The sequence below is a fragment of the Macaca nemestrina genome, chromosome 5, assembly GCF_043159975.1.
Source record: "Macaca nemestrina isolate mMacNem1 chromosome 5, mMacNem.hap1, whole genome shotgun sequence".
Taxonomy (NCBI): Eukaryota; Metazoa; Chordata; class Mammalia; order Primates; family Cercopithecidae; genus Macaca; species Macaca nemestrina.
Window position 1 is genome coordinate 7254744 of NC_092129.1, and position 21907 is coordinate 7276650.

The 21907-nt window shown below is 38.0% G+C and overlaps 1 long non-coding RNA gene across 4 annotated transcripts in view; it reads right to left on the bottom strand.

The window, feature by feature from the left end:
* The window catches only part of LOC105487533 (uncharacterized), a 55729-nt gene that overhangs the window by 17266 nt on the left and 16556 nt on the right, over nt 1–21907 (bottom strand). The window contains exons 3-4 of one of the 4 annotated variants that reach the window (XR_011623261.1): nt 11012–11170; nt 4258–4348 (exon numbers count right to left, since the gene is read on the bottom strand). The exons of 1 other annotated variant lie outside the window; for it this stretch is intronic. This is a non-coding gene — a long non-coding RNA (uncharacterized lncRNA). The remainder of the gene's footprint in view (nt 1–4257; nt 4349–11011; nt 11171–21907) is intronic. 2 more of the 4 variants (XR_011623260.1, XR_011623262.1) reach the window with 2 other exon arrangements.

Genomic DNA, 21907 nt, shown 5'->3' on the forward strand with positions numbered 1-21907 from the left:
TGAGAATAGTAAGGGAGAAATCTGCCCCAGTGATCCAATCACCTCCCACTAGGTCCCTCCAACACCCAGAATCACAAATCAACCTGAGATTTAGATGGGGACACAGAGACAAAACACATTAAGTAGAAATAATGCTGGCAAAGTAAAGGAAAAATATCTTTAAGGCAGAATGCAAAGGCCTAATTTTTAAAGAGTATCCACTATGGGTGTAAAGCTGAAATCATAGAGAAGTGGCCAGAGATTGGTCTAGAATGGCAGGAGAGAGCAGAGGAACCATGCAGCCACAGGCAGGTGACCATTTTAGAGAAGTAATGGATGCAGAGGGTAAAATGTGGGCAAGCCTGCTTATGGAAAAGTGAAAGAGGAGATCATCACCGAAATGCTGACGCAGAATAATGTTGGCTTTGTCCAAAGAAATAAAGCTGCAATGGAGACAAAAAGAATATACACAGTTCAGAGACATACAATGATAAAAACTGTTGATGAGTGGAGAGTTGAGGAGAGAGTGAAGTAAATACTGAGACCCAGAATTTAGATTTGTATAACTGATTTGAAGTTCTGTTCAGCCATTGGGAGGGGGAATGACCTTCTTGTAGAAGAAGATTGTGTTTTTTCTCTGACATGTTCACATTTACCTTCAGGTAAGATATGTTTTTCAGTTACCCAGTGAGGCTTTTCAGCATATGAGCTGGGATCTTAGAAAAGAGATCATGGCTGGCCATATGAAGATTTAAAAATCATCAGCATAATACTGATAATTGAAACCATGGATGTGAATATGATGAAGCAGAGAGGAAAAAGAGAACTCTCAGAGCTGAATGCTGATGTTCAGCAAAAGATCCAGGGCAAGAATCCCGCAAAGGAAACTGAAGGTGTGGCCAGAGATGAGTGAAGCCAGCCAGAAGAGTGAGGCATGTGGAAACCAAGGTTTAGCGGGAAAAACTGAGTGTTGGCTGCTGCTAAGGATAAGGAGGAAACAGATTAAACACCGCCCTTTGCATTTAACAACAGGGTCATTAGCAGTTTTGTTGAGCACATTTTTGATGGAATTGTAGGCATTGGAAACAAATTTCAGGGTGAGTGGCTTGTAAAGATGTAGAGGGAACAACTAGACATGTCTCTTAAGAAGCTTGGCTGTGAAGAGGAGGAGGAGAAGCCTACGGGCAGCTAAAGAGGAAAGATTGGCATTTAGATCAACTCATGGGGCATTTTCTTTCTTCCTGTCTCTCTTTTGCTTTTGGACATATATAGTTTATGTTTTTGGTTTTTATTAAGCTGCAGAGTTACAAACATATTTAAATGTTGACAAGAAACAGCTAACAGAGAGAATTGAAGATAAAAAATACTGAAAAGAAGTAAGTTGATTCAGGGAAGACAACAGCGATGCATCCATCATGTCCTTCCTCTAAGCTGGTATATATTTGGTTGTCAAAAACTAAGAAAAAATACGACATAAACTGTCCATAGCTTTCCTCATGACAATTAAAACTAATTTAATCAAATTTAGTTCCTTAAGTCACCAAAAATCTAAGTTTTCTTTAGAGTATCCTTAAAAAAAGAAAAGAAAATATGCAATTCTGGGACTCCCAGAAGTGCCAAATTATTCCTCTAAATGACATCTGTGGTGAGCAACCAGGTGCCTTGTTCTTTCTGCTCCACCTCCCACAGATCTTTTTGCTCAGGACACATTTAGAACCAGCCAAGGCCAACAGATCCCTGACATCAATTTTGAGCTTTCCTATAATACAATTCTCTACCTCACGACTGAATTAGCCCCCAGGGGTGAGAAGAAGCAGGTGTCTGTCATTTTTCTTGTATTCATAGGGAGTCTGGCTCATTTTCTGAAGCCAGTCCTTTCAGGTGTAATCAATTCTTACTTTTCTTACCTCCCCTTCAAGATTTGCCTTGTCATACATGGCAGCTCTTTACCGCATACGGCTACCAAAGGTAATACCATGCACTGGTAATTACACCAGTGGGTGCTGCAGCTACATCTTTTTGCAAAAGGACTATAATCCAGCCAAAGAAATTCTATTCTACTTTTCTCCTCCTATCTCCCTCTGAGTCAATATGTGGCTCTTCCTGTCTGTCAGATCTTAATCTTCCAGGCTCCAAAGTAACGTGACTAAAAAGCTATCCCTGTGAGACCCTCTAATGAGCAGTTTCTAACCCCACTAGCAGCACATCACCGATGAAAGCAGCACTCAGTGTAGGGCCCGCAGTAATCAGGAGTACGGATGGGAAAGAAACCCTGTGGAAGCCACGGATTCCCCGTGGGCTCTAGCATCATCAACAACTGTTTTCTTCTGCAGAAGTCATTCTGCTGGCTCTGCAGACAACAAAGTAGAAAAGAAAGAAGGAAATTAGATAGCAAGGAGAAAGAAGAGAGACATTCGCTCTGCTTAAAAGCACACCGAGGATGATGGCTTCCAGCAAACACCTCATGTTCTCACTCATAAGTGGGAGTCGAGCTGTGAGAACACATGGACAAAGGGAGGTGAACATCACACACCGGGGCCTGTTGGGGGTGGAGGGCAAGGGGAGGGAGAGCATTAGGACCAATACCTGATGTATGCAGAGCTTAAAACCTAGATGATGGGTTGAAAGGTCCAGCTAACCACCATGGTACATGTATACCTATGGAACAAACCTGCACGTCCTGCACGTGTATCCTGGAACTTCAAGTAAAATGATTTTTTAAAAAGCACACTGAGAGAACATTTAAAAAAAATATTTGTCAGGAATAAAGCGGAAACTTATGAAGTAACTTGCTTGTATTGCTTAAATGGAGTGTCAGAAAAGGCTTGAAAATGTTTGTAGCAGTGTCAAAATAAGCAGTGAATAGTGGGAATACCAAGAACAGGACTGAATTTCTGAAATTCATGTAGCCGCTCTGCCTCTTCCTGTAATCGTTAGACCTTGCAAGAAATTGCTGAGGAAAAAATAGCGACACCCTTAGTGTCTTACTTTGAAATCACTCAGCATAGGAGATCATTATGATAATGTATACAACATCTTTCCTTCCGCCAATGATCCTTTTCATCAATCTCTCTATTGTTTTTCCCAACAACATGATGGGTAGTAATAGGAGGCTCCAATTCTCTCTCTTTTTTAAATACCATTAATGCTCGCTGAACCACATTTAATTAAGGGAACATATATTGATACGCATAGCATAATCGGGTCAGGGACTGGAGCTGAAATTGATTGAGGACAGCTCTTTCACACTTATTTCAATTTATGAATGCTCAGACGCAGACAGAGAGTGAAAAGGATTTAATTTCCATTTGTGTTGTTTGCACATTCTTTATAATGTAAGCATTAATTGAACATGCTCAGTGTCAGTGCAGAGCAAGCAAGCATATCCATTTTTCATAAATGAAGGTCATAGGTCAAACTTGAGCAAGTTTCAAGCAATCTAGTTATAGAAATGTGTTGATATCGGATCAACCATAATGTGAAAGACTAGAGATCCGGAAAATTAGCACGAGGAGAGGGATGCCACTTCAGCTACAGAATGGCACCTCCTGGAAAGCACACAGCAAGGATTTGCAGCCCTTCCCCTTGCAATGTTGCTTTGGCACTTGAAGTGCACTTCTGAAGGCTTCCTTCACTTTGCTTCCTGATGCCACTCTCCCCAAAGGATGAATTCCAGCTGCTGAGCCTGGGGGATGCTGTTGTTAGTTAAGATTTAATTTGGTGAGGAGAGAGGAGATGATTTAAATCCACAAAGTGTTCTGTGCATTCAATCCACAAACACTTATGAAGGGCATACTATTTGCTGAATACTGTGTCAGACTCTGTGCAAACTGAATAATGTATTTTCCAGATGAACGTAGGGCTATTTTTTAAAATGTAAGAAGACATCAACTTTCCAGGTAAAATGGAAAATTTATAATAGCTTTTTTCTCATAGTGTATTTTCCCAATTTGATACTAATACCTTTGTATTTTAAAACACTGACACTGGATTAAACTATTTTGCACATTTCTCAATTTTAGCATGACTTCAACTTAAAATTGACTTGTATATTTCCTATAACACAATCCAAGTTCCCCGTATTTTGATCTAATAATTCTGTAATAAAAAGGAGTTGCACTTGCTACTCCTGTCTAAAAATGTGCAAAATTTCTCACATCTAAAGTAATATTCACCATATATTGAACTCACAGTAACATAAAAAGAAAGTAGGAAAAGCTTTCAGAATTCCATCTTCTCTCCTGAGAGTAAGCATTTTACCCACATAAACAGTCTTACCCATTTATGTCTTCATCAACAAAGGTAATTCGACTCACTGCCTCAGAGATGTTGAAATAGTCACTGGATCCTGCCTCTTCCTACCGTGCCCCTAGAATTTTCAAAAGTTTATGTCCAAGAATCTTGTAAACTTATTTTATATTTTGTCCTTATGCAGTAAATAGTAAGTTAACTAAGTCAGTTAGCTATACTACTAAAATTTGCGTCTGATTTGACATTTTAATCTTCATAAAGACATTGTTGAAAAGTTAAAAGAAATGATCATTGTAATCAGGTGAGCTATTCTGTGTCACAACCAACTTCTGCATCTTGCTTCACTCAGAAAAACAACAGCAAAAAATTAAGAAATATTAGGGTCAGACAAATACTTTTCAAGTTATCTTTTAAGTTAGACTGGAGAAGTCAGTGAAAGGGAAATTAAAGAGGTAAGTAACATGTTGAAGAAACCATATTGAAAAAAGCAAAAATGCGATTTACACTTTTGTAACTCATATTCCTAGTTTATTTCTTTCCTTAATTTATGAAACATGCTTTGAACAAAAACTTGCCTCTAAAAAGGGATCCAAAAGGAAAATATTAGGGCCTATGGGAAATTTTTGTTAGTGTATTTCCTGGATTTGGAATTAAAGAGGTTTTTTCCCTGATTCCCTAGCCTAAAATGTAACAAGAAAGAGGGCAAGCACCTTACTATTTAAAAATAAAAACTACTATTAGAGGGAGGAGTTTCATGTTTTTACCAGAGGAAGAGACTGGGATTGTTCCATCCCCCGTGCTTCCTGTCCCCCCTCATAAACATCAAATATTTTTATATTTAGTCATATGAGTGACATGGTAATTCTCTGTCCTCTTTTCCTCATGTGGATTAATTTAATAAATTGATCTTTGTTCAAGATCTCGAAACTTTGTAGGGAAAGATATTGCAGCACATGCTAGAGAAAATATGAATATAGTTATTGTTAGCAGATTAGGAAGGAAAAAAAAAGCCCTAGAGACAGGAAAAAATAGATGACCTAAATGTCCAGGCTCAGAGAGGAACAAAAATGCATGTTGGGCGGCTCTATTGTCTGTCAGCATGAGACTTTCACTCTTGAGAAAGAAGATATTCTTAAACTGGCAGATTCCAGGGGAAAGAGAGTGACAAATTCTAATTGGAAGGTCGTTGATGGTGAACAATATGCACAATGCCTCTAAACACTGCAGATGGAAAAAGAAATGTCGTAGATGGTATCTTCTTGGAAAAATGAAAGGAGATTGTTTGAAGAGTGTGTGAGGACTGCTCTAAGAGGAGTTATTAAGTGGCTTCTAACACTCTATAGGAAAGTCCCCGTGGGCTGCTTTTTGATCTGGAAAAGTGCTGTGTCTTATCACATATATTCTCTGAAATAGTTGAAGAAGCACAGGTCTCCAACCCCAGAGTCTGGCAGGTAAACAATCTTTTCTCAGACAGAAAGGAAAACAGAAAAGACATTAAATGAAAAATGATACACATAAGTAGCAGAATAGGGTAGCATGTCTAGAGATTAAAGTTTTTTGAACTATTATTATTGTTTTCTTTTCCTTTTGATGGCAAAGTAAGCAGGAAAAAAACACACAGAACAGACTTAGTGTTTTTTTGTGGAAGGTGATGTTCTACTAAATTAACAGGGAGGGTTACTGGATGTTTCTTATTAAATTTAGCAGCAGTTGATCCATGTGAAGTATCTGCTTTTCCAAGTTATGAAAACACTGGAATTTGCTTATCTCTCATTTTCTTTTCAGCCATTAGGTTCCCAGAGAAAAAGTGATTATCAGTCAAAACTGGAATAGTATTTTCCTAACATACATGACTTTAATTTTTATTCATTTTTAATAAGTTCCACATAGTGATTTCCCTTAAAACAAAAGACAGTGATCTTTTTAGAGTCATCTCTTAAACTCATAGTTCTGTCTAGAACTATACTAAAAGAGCATGTGACCTTATTTCGAAAATACAGAAGTTAACCAATTTGAAAAAATTAAAAATAAGATGTTGGCTTATGTTAAATCAACAAAAAAAGAAATGTATGAATTTCTCTTCCAAAAAGTCTAACTCACTGAAACATTATATTATACATCTTAAATATGTGCAAATTTTATTTGTCAATTATACCTCAGTAAAGCAAGGCAAGGATTCATATTTGTAGCTTCTGATCTACTAAATGGGGAGTTTGCAAACTATGGCCTGTGGGCCAAATCCAGCTCCTAGCCTGGATAAAGTTTTGTGTACAACACATCCATGCCCATTCATTTACCCCCCGGCTGGGTTTGCACAATGACAAAATGGAATAATTATGATAGTGGCCATATGGCCTTATTATTATGTTAATATTATTAAGAATTCTGAGAAATATTATCTCAACATCCCTAATTATGTAACAATGCCTCATTGTTATCAAATAATACAATAGTATGAAGGAATATTTACGAAGTCATTGAGCGCCTAGCATGTAGGAAGCAACTTGCTAAGGACTCGGGATAAAAGAGTACTTCTCCCTGAGGAGGACACAGTCTGATGCAGAAACAGGAGTGTACACAGGTGATTTTCCGCAGCATGCAGGAGTGCTCTGATGAAACTAGGCACAAGATCCAGTGGGACCTCAAAGACTGGAAGCCCTGCCTGCTAGGGTCTGTTGTGGTGGGGTTTGGGGAGTGTTCTTGGAGGAGTAAGAGCAAAGTTTATTCTTCAAGAACAAGGAAAAGTGATTGAGGCAGTAGAGGGAAATGCCGATGATGACAGTGGTGGGCATAGGGATGCAGGGATCGAAAATCAGTTTGGTATTGGGGAGCATATTGGTAAACCAGAGAGTCTCAAAATGAGGCTGGCATGGAAGGAAGAGATGAGTAGTGGCATCTTCTGTGTTGTACCTGGGATTTAGGCTTTGACTTGTGATTAACTGATGCTTCTAGCATCAGGGAGCAACAGAATGGAGGGCCCTCTTTTGCTGTTAGTATATGAAGGGTATGTACAAAGGAGGATGGAAGAGAAGACTGAGTCAGACACTATTAATGCAGTTAGGAGAAAGATTATTTGTGACTGAGCTAGGAAGGGAGACAATAAGAATGGGAAAAGGAGAGTACATTGGGAAAATATTATAGCCACATAATGTAATATATGGTTCAACGTAAAGGATGCTGTGTTGCGTGTGAAGGAAATCATGTCTAAAAAATAACAAGAGGGCAAGCACCTTATCATTATTTAAAAACAAAAACTACCATTAGAGGGAGGAATGTGATGTTTTTACCAGAGGAAGAGACTGGGGATTGTCCCATCCCCTGTGCTTCCTGAGCAAAAAATGTCTTTGTTTTTTTGCTGTGGATATTGAGGGTTCTAGTGTGACCAAAGTAAATAAAAAATGGGTTAGAAGAATCTGTCATAAAGGGAATGATGAAGAGACCTATTTAAATATGTTGTGTTTGCCATGCTTACGAGTAAGTACATCTAAGTGAATGTGCCCCGTGTGCATTTGGATGTATAATCTGAAACTAAGTAATTACCATAAAGGTATAATTAACATCACCTTGGTCATGGAGAGCATGGTGAAAGAGAACAGTGAAGGAAAGAAGATAAAACCCTATGGTAAAAAAAAAAAAATAGTGTGAAGAGATAGCTGAGGGCTTCCATGGAAGGGATGAGGAGAAAGCGGGAGCAGGATAGCATGGAGCCGCAGACGTGAGAAAGAAGAGGCGTGACCAGCGCCAGAGGAACAGAAAATCAATGAGATCAAGAAGGGAGAAATAAAAACGTGCCTTCAACTTGTAATTAGGAGATCACAGGTGGCTGTAGAAAAAGAAATTTCAGTGGAGAGGGGAGGAGAGAATCCCAGTTGCAGGAAGAGGGGAGAGTAGATGCAAACCAATCTTCTAAGACATTTGGCTGAGCAGGACAGTGGGGAAACTGGTCATTATCCTGAGGGGATGACCACCACCGGAGATCCCCACGCCCACCAAGGACAATAGGAATCTGAAGAGGTGTTTTCATTCTTGGCTGCTGGAACATAGCCAGGAGACCAAGAAAGGATGAGGATCTCAACTAAAAGGAGAATAATTCATGAAACAATGTTCTGGCAAAAGTGGAATCAAAATAATGGAGGAAAGGGATCCTTTCCCTTTCCTTTTGTCTAGAAACTTGTACCGCCTCCCTTCCCAAGGCAGGCAGCCAAGGCAATATTTCATTAACCCAGCCTTCAGCTGTCCCTTCATACTATTTTTTTAACCATAGGGTTTTATATTCTTTCCTTCATTGTTCCCTTTCACCATGCCCTCCATGAACAAGGTGATGTTAATTATGCCTTTATGGTAATTACTTAGTTTGAGATCATATATCCAAATGCCCACAGGGCACTCTCACTGAGATGTACTTACTCATAAGCATGGGACAGCCGAATTTCAGGTTTGGGGAGCCCACGTGCAACCTGGTTGGTTTACTCAGTGATGAAGGAGTTAGAAGAGGATTATGGGTGGGTTCATGAGGTGCATTTGAAGCAAATATTAAGTCTCTGAAAGTAATTGGGTGAGTCCTGGCTAAGAAGAAGTAGAAATATTTTTGAATGCCAAGAATGGATTTTTTGAAAAAGCCTTAACAAACAATTTGAAATATTTTCTTTCCAAAGAAAGAAAATTTGCTTTCATTCCCATGGAAATAAACTATTTGGAAATGTTAATGGTGGTCTCCTGAATTTCCTTGTACCAATTCCCTTCCCAAGGCAGGCAGCCAAGGCAATATTTCGTAAACTTTAGTTACTTCCTCCCCTCCTACATGATTTTCGCCATCTCAGTGAAGAACCTGTATGCTTTCATTGCTTTCTTTTTTTTCTCTTAATTCATTTATTTCATGAAAAATTATTTCGAAACGTAAACTTAACAACACAAAACTAAAAGGGAAGGTGCATCTCACTCTATTTTAAGTAGAAGGTAAGCATAAACTACATGAAATTTTTAAAAGACGGCTATTAATTTCTACCTAAATACTATTCTCAGTGAAAGTCTGAGTCTGTGCCCCTACTCTATGTTAAAAAGAGAGATAGTGAGTATACTTGGGTGATTTTATGAACGTGGGTATCCTAGCAGAATATTTCTCTCTTTGGTCTAATCAGGAGTGATAGAGAGTTAAAAAGAGAATGACTTTATCACAATGTGACTCAACATCATTTAATTCATTGAGCCTGACTTCCTCCTAAAGCCACTCAGCATCACCTGTGATGCTTGTCTTACAATCTGGGAAAACTGGGGTAGGGGATTCTACATTCATTTCCTTGGGAAAAGGAAGATGCAGAGAAAATGCAGAGTGCATAATGGAGACGTGACTGGAGCTCAGGTTTGGTGCTGCAGAAGCAGGCCTTAGGAGCAGGTGTGCAGCTCAGAGCAAGGCTGCCCCACTCGCAGTGGCCAGAGTTACACACACAAGAGAAATGACATGGGGTCCTCGGGACTGGGAAGGGGGAGGTGAGAAATGTGTGGACACTGCATTCCCTGAGAAGTGGGCTCAGCACCTGGTGCTCCTGCCCACGTTGCGGGGAGGGAGGGCAGTGAGGGAAGCCCTGGAGCAGGTAAAAAATCCTAGAACAGAGGGAGCCTGGGGGTCCTTCCTCAGGTAGAGACCCCAGAATAGAAATGGCTCTGTTGTCACAAGGTCCTAGCATGCCTGGCTTCATTCTGGGTACAAATCTAGTCTGAGGGGATGTTTTCCATAACCAGTAGGGTTTATAGAAATGTTGGATTTCAATCCCTTCAGTCTGCACTTTCTGGGTGACTCTGACCTGTCCACAACCCATTTTTACCTGCTCCTACTTTCTCACACGTTGTCTCGGCCTTTCTCTCTCCCTGTCTGGAAGATTGCTGTGTTTGCATCCCATGACTAAGTGATCAGGCCTGAAAGATCCCTGGGTGATTCCTGGGGTCCCAGTGTGCCTGGGAAACAGGAAAACGACTCCTTCAGTCTCCAGAGATTAGATAAAACCCCAGGAAAAGGGAACAAATCAAAATTATGCTCCAGCCACCAAGCTGAATGCATACTTCAAATAAGAATGAAGTTTAGTTCTAGAAGAATTGAATGCTATTTCCATATAGTTTGGGGTAGGCTCAGTTAGCTACGAATATGAAAGTGAGTAGTCACAAATTACAGAGCAGATGTCAAAGACCTACTTTTAAATATTTGGCTGATTGAGACAGAACCAAAAGACAAAGCGGGTCCTGTACCCCAGTGCACCAGCGCTAGAGCAAGACCGGACAAAGGCTGTGTAGCCACTATGGGGTGGTTTTATGCAATTAAAAACTAATTCCTGAGAACCAGATGCTGATGGGGACATAGCCTGCCAGAAGTGTCTCCCTAAGTGAGTAGAGATTAGAAATAGGACCCAGCCAGCCAGCTGGGGGACACCCCCGTGAAGGAAGCTGTACCAACATCTGATCGTAAGCTATGAGCCCAGAATTCCAGTCTGTCTCATCCATCGTGGTATCACCAGTGTCTTGCACCTTCAGAGTAGTTAAACATGTTCAATGTGTGTTTGACTTGGACAAAAAGAATAGCCAAATATAAGAAAAAATATAGACTACCTAGTGTACTAAAATGTGATGTTGTTCATCACAATTTTGGAGGGAAAACAAAAGTTCTATTTAAAGCCTAAAAGAAATACTGTTTCTCTTGAATATGACTTCCTCATGGAGATCTACCATAATTACCACCTTATTTGAAATTGTACTCCCCTCTCGCGTCTTGTCTCATTCCTAAGCCCCTTACCTTCATCGACTTCTTTTAAATTCATTTCTGCCTTTCGATTTTCTTACTTGTGTCTGTTCTCACTAAAATGTCATCTCTGCTTTGGGAGTGTATCAGTCCAGAGCGGCTGTGCAGACTAGCACGGACACCTCAGCAGCTTCCTACTCGGGGTTCCTTTCCCTGCAGGAATCGAACAAGACTTTGCTCATCAAAGTCACTCTGAGATCCAAGCTAGTGGGGGCTCAATCTTGACATATGCTACTGTGACTTTAGATACTATGGAGCAAAGGTCACATGAACCACTCCTTGAAGAGACTGAAGGAAAACGGATGGTTCGTCCTTAGGGAAGGATGGCCAACATGGATGAGGAAGAACCGCAATCTACCCCACCACGGGGCTCTGCTGTCTGTCCTGCACTCATGTCTCCCAAGCACACAGAACAACAACTAGCATGAGGCAGGTGCTCAGTAATTGGTTTGTTTTCCAATTTTCTTCCAAATTTCCAGTTTTTACAGCGATCAGTGCCAAAGCACACCGTGTTTCATGTCCTCTGGGGCAGCATGTGAGCTTGCTGTGGGAATGCTGCCATGGAAAAGCTATGATGGAAGAGGTTTCATTGTGTTGCAGAACATGCATCCCAAGCTTCATCCAGCCAGGGGGAGAAAAGAAACAGTCACTTCTTTCTGAAAACACAACATATTCTGATAATAGTTTCCATCTTATAAATGAACTAGAAGCCAATTTTTTTTTCTTTTCTTTTCTGGGCTTCTCCTCCCTGAAATTCCAAGGACTGCCTCTATGTGTTCAAGAATTCATTTCTAAGCACCAGTTGAAGGCTCTCAGTGAAGTGGACTGGTGGTGAACTCCCACATGGCTGACTCAGCAAGCCCAGCGCCGGCCTCCTCAATCACTTATAGCACTCTCAGGACCCTGACTGTGGGCTCTGGTGCCAGGACAGCCATGATGTCCTGTGTTTTCCTTAGACAGGGTCTGGCCAGCTAATGGGTCTTGCTGACAAGACCTCCCTGTTCTTTGACCACTGCTGCAGAAGCTGACCATTCACTTAGTAGATCATGTTCCTTTCAAGTTCATGTTCAGTCAAGAGCACCCCACAGCAAGCGACAGGAATCAGTTCCACCATGTTTGGTGCTCACAGGTGACTTCAGCACACTTGCATACAGTATTTTCTCCGGGACATGCCCCAACACCACAAAGAGGTGGCTGAGAAAACCTGGGGTCTGGCACCAACAAGACAGAAGTGCAAAGATCCAGTTTCTACTTGCCTGAGATGGAAGTCCACATTCAGACTCCCCTTTCCCTTAGAGTGTCTTTCCTCTAGGGTTCTCAATTGTCCTTCTCTGTGATATGGCCTCAGTTAGAGGTATCCAGCCCTCAGACTTGTCCTGATAACTTTTAACCACAAGTGGATGACATCACTGTGAACATCACTCTGACCCTACAAGAGCTCATTGCTCCCAGGTATGTGAAAGGAAATAAGAACATTGGGCTGGAGGTCTACTTACCCTATGCCCTGATAGTTTATAAGCCTCAGGCTCCTGACAAATTTAACATCCTTAAATTGTCACAGCCAAAATGGACCACTCAGTTCAGTCTTTCCAGAACAAAAAGACTCTCCTCCTTAAAGTAAAATGCCAACCTATGAACCCGAAGGCAGAAACTACTCAAGAAATTTTCAGTTTTCTAGCTTTAAAACTCTGAAGGTCCAGAGCATTACACTTAATTAACCTTATTAATTAGAGCATTTTTAGAATATTTTGACCTGGTCCTTTTAATTACAGAGCATTACACTTAATTAACCTTATTAATTAGAGCATTTTTAGAATATTTTGACCTGGTCCATGTTAATTAAACAGAAAGTGTTTAATTTATATAAACAAAATACAGATGTCCATTAAGAAAATAATGCAGTTTGAAGAGAAAAGTAAATCATATTTTTATATAGTTTTAATAATATTTTAAACAACTTTATGTCTGTTTTATATTTGTTTATTTTATTTGGTTAAATTTAAAAATAAGCACAGTGACAGCAGCTAAATAAATTGTAGATTTTATATTAAAGATTATGGGCTTAAAACATATATTTATATATTTCTCAAAACCTCTAAAATAACAAGAAATATATATTTTAAACCATTAATCTATAAAAACAGAAAGAACCTAGTTTTGAAACCTGGAACACAAGTTTATAAGTTGCAACTGAAATGGCAGAGCCAGGAAGGAAAATAAAAACTGGCCTTGGGAAAAGCTAAAAAGTCATCTAACTTACACTGTAAATGAATACGCCCCACCCCATAAAAACACACAAATTAGTGGGCTCAAGTGCCTTGGGAGTTAAAAGTGAATTTCAGAGATAAAAGTTGAATTTTTTGGAAATGCTCTTAAGAACTTGTTCAAAACCTTTTCCAAATCCCACACAACTAAGAAACCACCGCGTATGGGTGACAGCAAAACAGAGTGTCTCTGGGACGGCTGGAGACAGAAGTGTCACACTGCAAGAAGGACAGCTCATGAATGTTCACATTTGGAATGCCGACCATTTTAAATGATGACAACAATCCTTTTTGTCTTCTTCCTCTCAGATCCCAGAATGTTAAGAGCCAGAACACTAATTTTCTGACAGTAAGTCAAAAGACTCATATCAGAAATTATGACCAGCCCAAGAAGAAAGTCTGGGGGTATCAACTCCTGGTATAACAGCATTAAGGAGCCACAATGACTAACTCCCTAGTGAAGCTGGTAAAAAGCATACAACACATGCACACACACACACGCACACAACCACTTAATGCCTCTAGAAGTGGTCCTAAGGGCAAATATCTACTCAAGAATGTTTGTGAGATTTTGGTAAAAAAAGATAAGAGACTGTGATATGTGAACAAAGATAGCTTCATTGCTCCTCACTCCCAGCCCCACAAGGCAAAGACTCCACTCCAGAATGCTAGACCCAAAGATACAGGGTTGCCTGCCCTCCCAGTACTCACATGAAGGGTTTTCTTCCTAGGAAGAGCAGGACAGTAGCATCTCTTATCCTGTCCCCACATCCTGTTGTTGAGTCTAAGTCCTGGGAAAGTTTAGTCTTTTCTTTCACACAGTTTCTACTTACGGAATGGAAGCCCTCCCTTGGCCATCAAATGCTACAACTACAGGGATCCTGATCACTCTTACCCAAGTTCATCTTGTAATGTACCCACGCCAAGAGAGGCAAGCCAAGAGTACTCCCAGGCTCCTGCATTTAGTTTAAATGATAGCTATTTAATTTAGATACCTGTGATGTACTGAGAGTAAACAAAACAATAAAAATTCTCAAACTCCACCAAATGTCCAATTATATTAATCCAAATTCCACACACTGAAAAAGAAGAAAAAGAGCACCCGTTTTTAAATACAAAGTATATTTATCTGTTTCTACACAGGAATGTTCACCTTCTAAAAGCAGTAACAATAAAATGAGTCATTAAAATGTTAAAAGGCAAACAAATGAACAAAAAAGTCCAAAAGACAAAGCAATCAACAAAGCCAGCCTCAAATAATACAATCATGTTGGAACTATTTGATAGGTACTTTAAAATAACCATAATTAATGTCTTACAGTCTCTAGTGGAAAAGGTGAATAAAATGCAAGATCAGATGAAAAATTTCAGCAGAGATATGAATATTATTAAAAGAAACTGAATGGAAATGTTGGAGAGAAAAACAGTAACATAAAGGAAGAATATCTTTGATAAGATCATAAGTAGACTATAATGTTATAATTTTTATAGTGTCTTAGGAACTGTAGCAGTATTTTGTCTTGAGGTCTCTCTCTTGAAGACAACCATGAGCCAAGACAGGCACTCTCTTAAGAGAGCTCTGATGAGAGATTTAGGTTCAGAGTGTGTGTCACATGAGACACAATGAGAAAGTAAAATCAAAATGCATGAAGCAGACAAAATTTATTACTCATGGGTCTCAGAGAGGTAGGAGTACTGACAGGAGGCCAATAGAAAGGCTGAGGCTGGCAGACAGCTCAGCCAGTGAGTGAGGAGAGAGAAAATGAGAGAGAGTCAGAGAGAGAGAGGACCTATGGGACTGTGGCTGTATTAAGGTCCATGGGTGTTTTCTCTTAGGCTTTCCAGCAAGAGTTGTGAATTGGGTAGTTTAAAGAAAACATTAATGAAGGAGGAAACTAATTTACATAACCCTGGTGTTGAGCATTATGTTTGATCATGGTCAGCAGCTTTGGGGTGTGTTGGGTTTTGTGTCGGTGAGATAAGGAACAAGTAAACAAAGGGAGGGAAGTTTAAACTAGGCCAAAGGTGATGGGGTATGACTGCGTTTCAAGTAACATACGTCAGGCCTCAAATGGATGCTAAGGCAACAACTATATTAAATAAATTTATGACATCAGTAAAAATGAGAAAAAATAGCCAGTGAACTTGAAATAGATCAATACAATTACCCAAACTCAATTTTAAAGGTTAGAAAGGATAGAAAAAAGTACATAGCATATAAAAATTGCGAGACAATATGGAATGACTCTGTTGGAACCGAACTGTCGATTCCCTCCTGGGCAGGGGTCGCCGCGAAGGATCACCGACACGAGATTCACGGCAGAGAGTTATTTATTACTAGCGCGCTAGGGTCCCAAGCTCTAAGTTGGCCCTGGGACCCCGAGTGCTTGTTACAGGTTGTTTATATAGGCAAACACAAGTTCAAACACAGCTTAAGGCGCGAAATTCAAACAAAGCTTTAGGCGCGTGGTAATTGGGTCTAGCTATGGCCTGAGCAAGGTGTCTTGTTCTAATTGGTTAGAGCAGGACCTTATGAGGTTTTTTCCTGGAGTTGCTGATTCCGGGAACTTCGAGGCAGGGTGGGACCCCCGGAATTGGCAGGGTGGGACCCCATGAGGTTGTTTCCCGGAATTGGCAGGGTGGGACCCTATCAAGGTGGGACCCTATCGAGGCAGGGTGGGACCCTATCCAGAGCCACCTGGTGTTAATTTTTTCTATATGAGGCCTAGTTTCTAAGTTTTATGAGGCCTAGTTTCAACTCAATAAATGGTTAACTGAAATCTTAAAATAGAACAGATAGATGATCGATAGATGGATGGATAGACAGTCTACACACTATATAGGAAGTAGTAAAATATAATTTGAAGATAGAATTTTATTAGTTAAAAAAGTATGTTAACCACCTCAAGGAAACCAGGAAATATATTTTAATAAGGTATAAAAATTAAGTTCTTATAGAAGAAAAACGTAATTATAAATAATTGAAAAAGACAGAAATATAAAAATAAAACAAAGAACATAGAAAATAGAAAACAGTAAGCAAACTAATATATCTCAATACAAATCTATCTATCTATCTATCTATCTATCTATCTATCTATCTATCTATCTGAAAGCACCTAGATTAATGGCAGGCATCAGTCTATAGAACCATGAATACCAGAGAACACAAAATAAGATAAACACCAAATAAAAAAAAAAACGAACAAATAAATGAACAAAATAATATCCCACCTAGGTACGATACATTCAGAAATATTATATTTTGTGAATATTTTGTTTCTGAAAATAAAGCACAAAGAAAAATTTCTGAAGGCAAAAATGACAAAAGAGACATATTATATAAAGAGGAACAAACAAATCATAGCATACTCCTTAAAAGAAACCATGAAGGCCGGGCGCAGTAGCTCACGCCTGTAATTCCAGCACTTTGGGAGGCCGAGGCGGGAGGATCACGAGGTCAGGAGATCGAGACCATCCTGTCTAACACGGTGAAATCCCGTCTCTACTAAAAATACAAAAAACTAGCCGGGCGAGGTGGCGGCGCCTGTAGTCCCAGCTACTCGGAGGCTGAGGCGGGAGAATGGCGTGAACCCGGGAGGCGGAGCTTGCAGTGAGCTGAGATCTGGCCACTGCACTCCAGCCTGGGTGACAGAGCGAGACTCCGTCTCAAAAAAAAAAAAAAAAAAAAAAAAATTGAAACCATGAAATCCAGAAAGTAATTGAGTGATAATTTGCAAGTAGTAAAAGAAAAACAAGTCAACATATAATTCTATACTCAGCAAAAATGTTCCTCAACAATAAAGGAAAATGAAGACTTTCTCAGAATTCAGAAATCAAGATAATGAATTTCCCGCCGATGTACACTGCTAATATATTAAAAGAATGTTTTCAAGAAACGCTATAATACCAGAGTGAACTTTGGATTTATGCAAAGTAATAAAAAGTCATGAAAATGTAATAAACAGAGGTTAATTTTTTGTTATTTTATTATTTTAATGTTTTTCCTACTTTCATTTGTTCTAAAAGGTATTTCGCTATCCAAACTAAATACATAGCTATCATTATGTATTGTGTATTTAAAGCAGATTTAAAACTAAAATATAAGACAATCATAACACAAAAGATGAGAGAAAACTATACAATGAGGCAAGGTCCACACACTAAATATAAAATAGTAAAATACGATTTGAAGGTATAATTTAATTAGTTAAAAATATGTATTATCAACCTCAAGGCAATCATGAGAAACATTTTACAAAAGGATATACAAAATAAGTTAATACAGAAGAAAACAGTAATTATAAAAGATGATCAATTGAATCAAAATAAGACAGAAATATAAAAACAAAACAAGGAACATAGAAAACAGTAAGGTAATATATCTTAATAGAAATATATAAATATTCATTTGTGAATAATTTAAACACAACTAATAGATAATGATTGTCAAATTGGATTAAAAAGCAACACTCATGTGTCTAAAAGAAACTTACTTTAAATATAAAGACATAAGCTAAAATTAAAAGTCTGGGAAAAGGCGTACCATGCGAATACTAACCTAATAAATGTAGCTTTAAGTTGACATCAGAGCAAGAAATATCAGCAGGAAAAAAATTACCATTGCGTGATTTTAAAAATGTAGACTTTATTATAATCCTGAATGTGTATGCACCTAAAAACAAAGTTTCATGATTCATGAAAAAATTGATTAAAGAAATAGGCAAGGCCGGGTGCAATAGCTCACTCCCGTAATCCCAGCACTTCAGGAGGCTGAGGTCAGCAGATGGCTTGAGCCTAGGAGCTGGTGACTAGCCAGAGCAGCATGATAAAACTCTGTTTCCACAAAAAATCAAAAAGATTAGCCACGCATGGTGGCATGTACCTGTAGTCCCAGCTACCTGGGAGACTGAGGTGGGAGGATTGCTGAGGCCTGCGGTCAAGGCTGCAGTCAGCTGGATTGCACTACTGCACTCCAGCCTGGATGACAGAGTGAGATTCTGTCTCAAAAAAGAAAAAGAAAATAAAAGAAATAGGCAAGCCTTCAATTATAGTTAGAGATTTGAATACTCATCTCTCAATAATTAATAGAACAAATAAAAACTCAGTAAGTATTATAGAAAAGAAAAAAAAAATACTGTCAACAAAATTAACTATGATACTTATAGAACTCACTACCTCAAAATGAATGATGCGCATACTTTCTGAGGATCTATGAAGCATTCTCTTGAAGACAACCATAAGCCAAGACAGGCACTCTCTAAGAGAGCTCTGATGAGAGATTTAGGTTCAGAGTGTGTGTCACATGAGACACAATGAGAAAGTAAAATCAAAATGCATGAAGCAGACAAAATTTATTACTCATGGGTCTCAGAGAGGTAGGAGTACTGACAGGAGGCCAATAGAAAGGCTGAGGCTGGCAGAGAGCTCAGCCAGTGAGTGAGGAGAGAGAAAATGAGAGAGAGTCAGAGAGAGAGAGGACCTATGGGACTATGGCTGTATTAAGGTCCATGGGTGTTTTCCCTCAGGCTTTCCAGCAAGAGTTGTGAATTGGGTAGTTTAAAGAAAACATTAATGAAGGAGGAAATTGATTTACATAATCTTGGTGTTGAGCATTATGTCTGATCATGGTTAGCAGCTTTTGGGTGTGTTGGGTTTTGGGTCTGCACTCTGTGCAGTGCCATAAAACAAGCCACAGAAAATTTAAAAGTCTAGAAACAATGCAAAGTGTCTTCTTGGATCATTAGAGAATTAAACAAAAAAATTAATAACAAGAGATAGCAAAAAAAATCCCCAAATGCTGGTAATTAAAGTAAAACATACTCGAATACTTCTAAGTGAAATTTAAATTAAAAAGGAAGTATGCAAAAAAATTTTGAAATATTTTGAACTTAACACACTGAACGCAACACACTGAAATGTGTGATACACAGCTAAAGCAGTCCTTAAAGAGAAATGTGTAGCATTAATTGCTTACGTTAGAAACAAAGGCCTCCAATAAGTAATCTTTGCTTCTACTATATGACACTAGAAACAAAAAGTCAAATCAAATCCAAAGCAAGTGGAAAAAAGGAAAGTCTAACGGTAACTGGAAATTAATAAAAGGAAAACAGAAACACAATAAAAAAGAATGAAAGCAAAAGCTGAATTTGAAATTATGTACAAATTGGGAAAACTAGCCAGATTGACTATGAAATAAAGGTAGATACAAATTACCATTAACAAAAACAAAAGTGGAAACATAACTACAGACACCATAGATATCAAAAGAATAATAAAAAAAATTTTAACAGGGCGAAGGCAAATGACCAAAACTCACTCAAAAAGAAATACATTACTCTGACAGTCCTAAATATTCTAAGGAATTACAAATTATACCTTAGAACATTCCAATAAAGAAAGCCCTAGGCCCAGATTGTTTCACTGTTTAATTCTCTCAAATATTTTAAATCCAAATTTACACAATTTCTATCAGTGTGTAAGAAGGGAGAGAATACTTCCCAAGTGATTTTTTAGATCATAGCAAAACTAAAAGCAAAGACATTATAAGGAAAGATCACTGCAAACCAATAACACTCATAAATGTAGATATGCAAAAATTCAACAAAATATTAGCAATTGAATTCAGCAATATATAAGAATATTAACCATAACCAACTGCATTTATCCCAGGTGTGCAAGGCTTAACTCATATTTTAAAAAAACCAATCAATGAAATTCACCATGGTAAGAGAATACAGCATAAAGGGAAAACAAATGATCATCTCAATTTAGATATGAAAAGCATTTGACAAAATTTATTCTCCTTTAATATTTAAAAAACAAAATCTCAGCAAACAAAAATTAAAAGGAGACTTGCTTAATCTGACAGGCATCTCCAAAAACTATAGTTGACATCACACTCAGGTGAAAGATTGTTTCCTAAGACAACACAAGGCTACTAATCTCACCACTCCTATTCAACAGACTGCAAATCAGGGTCAGTGCCCTAAGGCAAGTAAAAAAAAAAAAAAAAAAAGAAACAAATAAATAAAAGGCATATCAATTAGAAAGGGGAAAACAAAACTATTTCTGTTTCTAGATTATAACTGCCTATTTCAAATTCAATGTAATAGCTACAAAAGAAGCTGAAGTTTTTCAAGGATTTAGGAGGCATGGTCAGTATACAAAAAGAAATTGCTAGAGACTAGTAATGAATAATAGAAATTCGAATTTCAAACAACTATTTAAAAGAACTTTAAAAATAAAATAAATATTTGAGGTAAAAAATATCAGCAGTATTTATACTGTAAAATCGGAAACTGCAGAAAAAAAATTTTTTAACTAAATAAACGGAGCTAGATACTAAGTGTCCATGTATTGAAAGAGTAAATTTTCTTCATTGTCAATTGAGACATAGATTGATCAGCTTCAATGCAATATCAGGAAATCCTCAGCAGCCTGAGTTGAATATATCAACAAGCAAATTCTAAGATCTCTGTAAATTTAGACAGAACGGAGAGTCCACAAAAAAAGATACAGAAATACTCAATTGATTTTTACAATGTCTAAAGACAGTTCCATGGAGAAGTAATAACTCTTTCAAAAAGTAATGCTGGAAAATTAGAATTTCAGAAGTCCAAAAAACAGAAAGCAAGCAAACAAACAAAGCCTCTTAATTTTTGCCTCATATCAAGGCAATTGTTTAAATGAATTATAAGCCTAAATGTAAAACATAAAACTACAAAATTTTTAGAAAAAAAATACAGCAGAAATATTAGATAACCTTGGGCAAGGGAAAGGGGTTTCAAATATGACTGCATAAGTGCTTGGCATAACTTTTTAAAAAACTTATTAGCTGTTTCTTAACAAAATTTAAAGTGTTAGTTTTGCAAAAGAGGCATAATAGCATGAGTAAACTAGCCACAGACTAAGAAAACATTTGAAAATCACATCTCTAATCTAGAATTTATATCTAAAATCTGTACTGAACTCTCAAAACTCAACAAGAGAAGACCAAACAACCCAATTAAAAAATACTTAACCAAATAAAGTATATTAATTGTAACCAATAATATAAAAAGATGTCCCACATCATTAGTCACTAAGGATATGCAATTCAAAGTCAAAATAAAATATCACTAAGCATTGATTAGAATGTTTAATTTAAAAACAAAAAGCAAAACAAATTAAAACAAAAGAAGCTGCCACACCAATTCACTGGAGAGGATACAGAGCAACGGAAAATGGAATACATTGCTAATAGTATATGAGAAGTCACTGTACTATTTTGGCAAATTTTTGTTAAATGTATTTCAATATAAACTTTTAAAACAGGGAAAGAAAATTTGCTTAATTAATAGCTGATATGGAAAGGATTGCCATGTTGTAAATTTTAAGGAGTAAAGCCTGGCTAATGATAATAAAACAAATTCAAACAGAAAACCAAACTGCTTCAAAATGATATCCCCTTTAACATAGAAAGAAAGGTCAGAAAAATGTCTTCAGTGCTCAAAAGCAGGATTTTTTTAGTACATTCTTGCTTGCATACAAACTCTCACTCAGGGTAGAGAATACATTGATTGTAGAGGAAACAGTGATAGTCACTTTATGTACGTGTAAATAAAATAGAGTTGAGATTATGAGC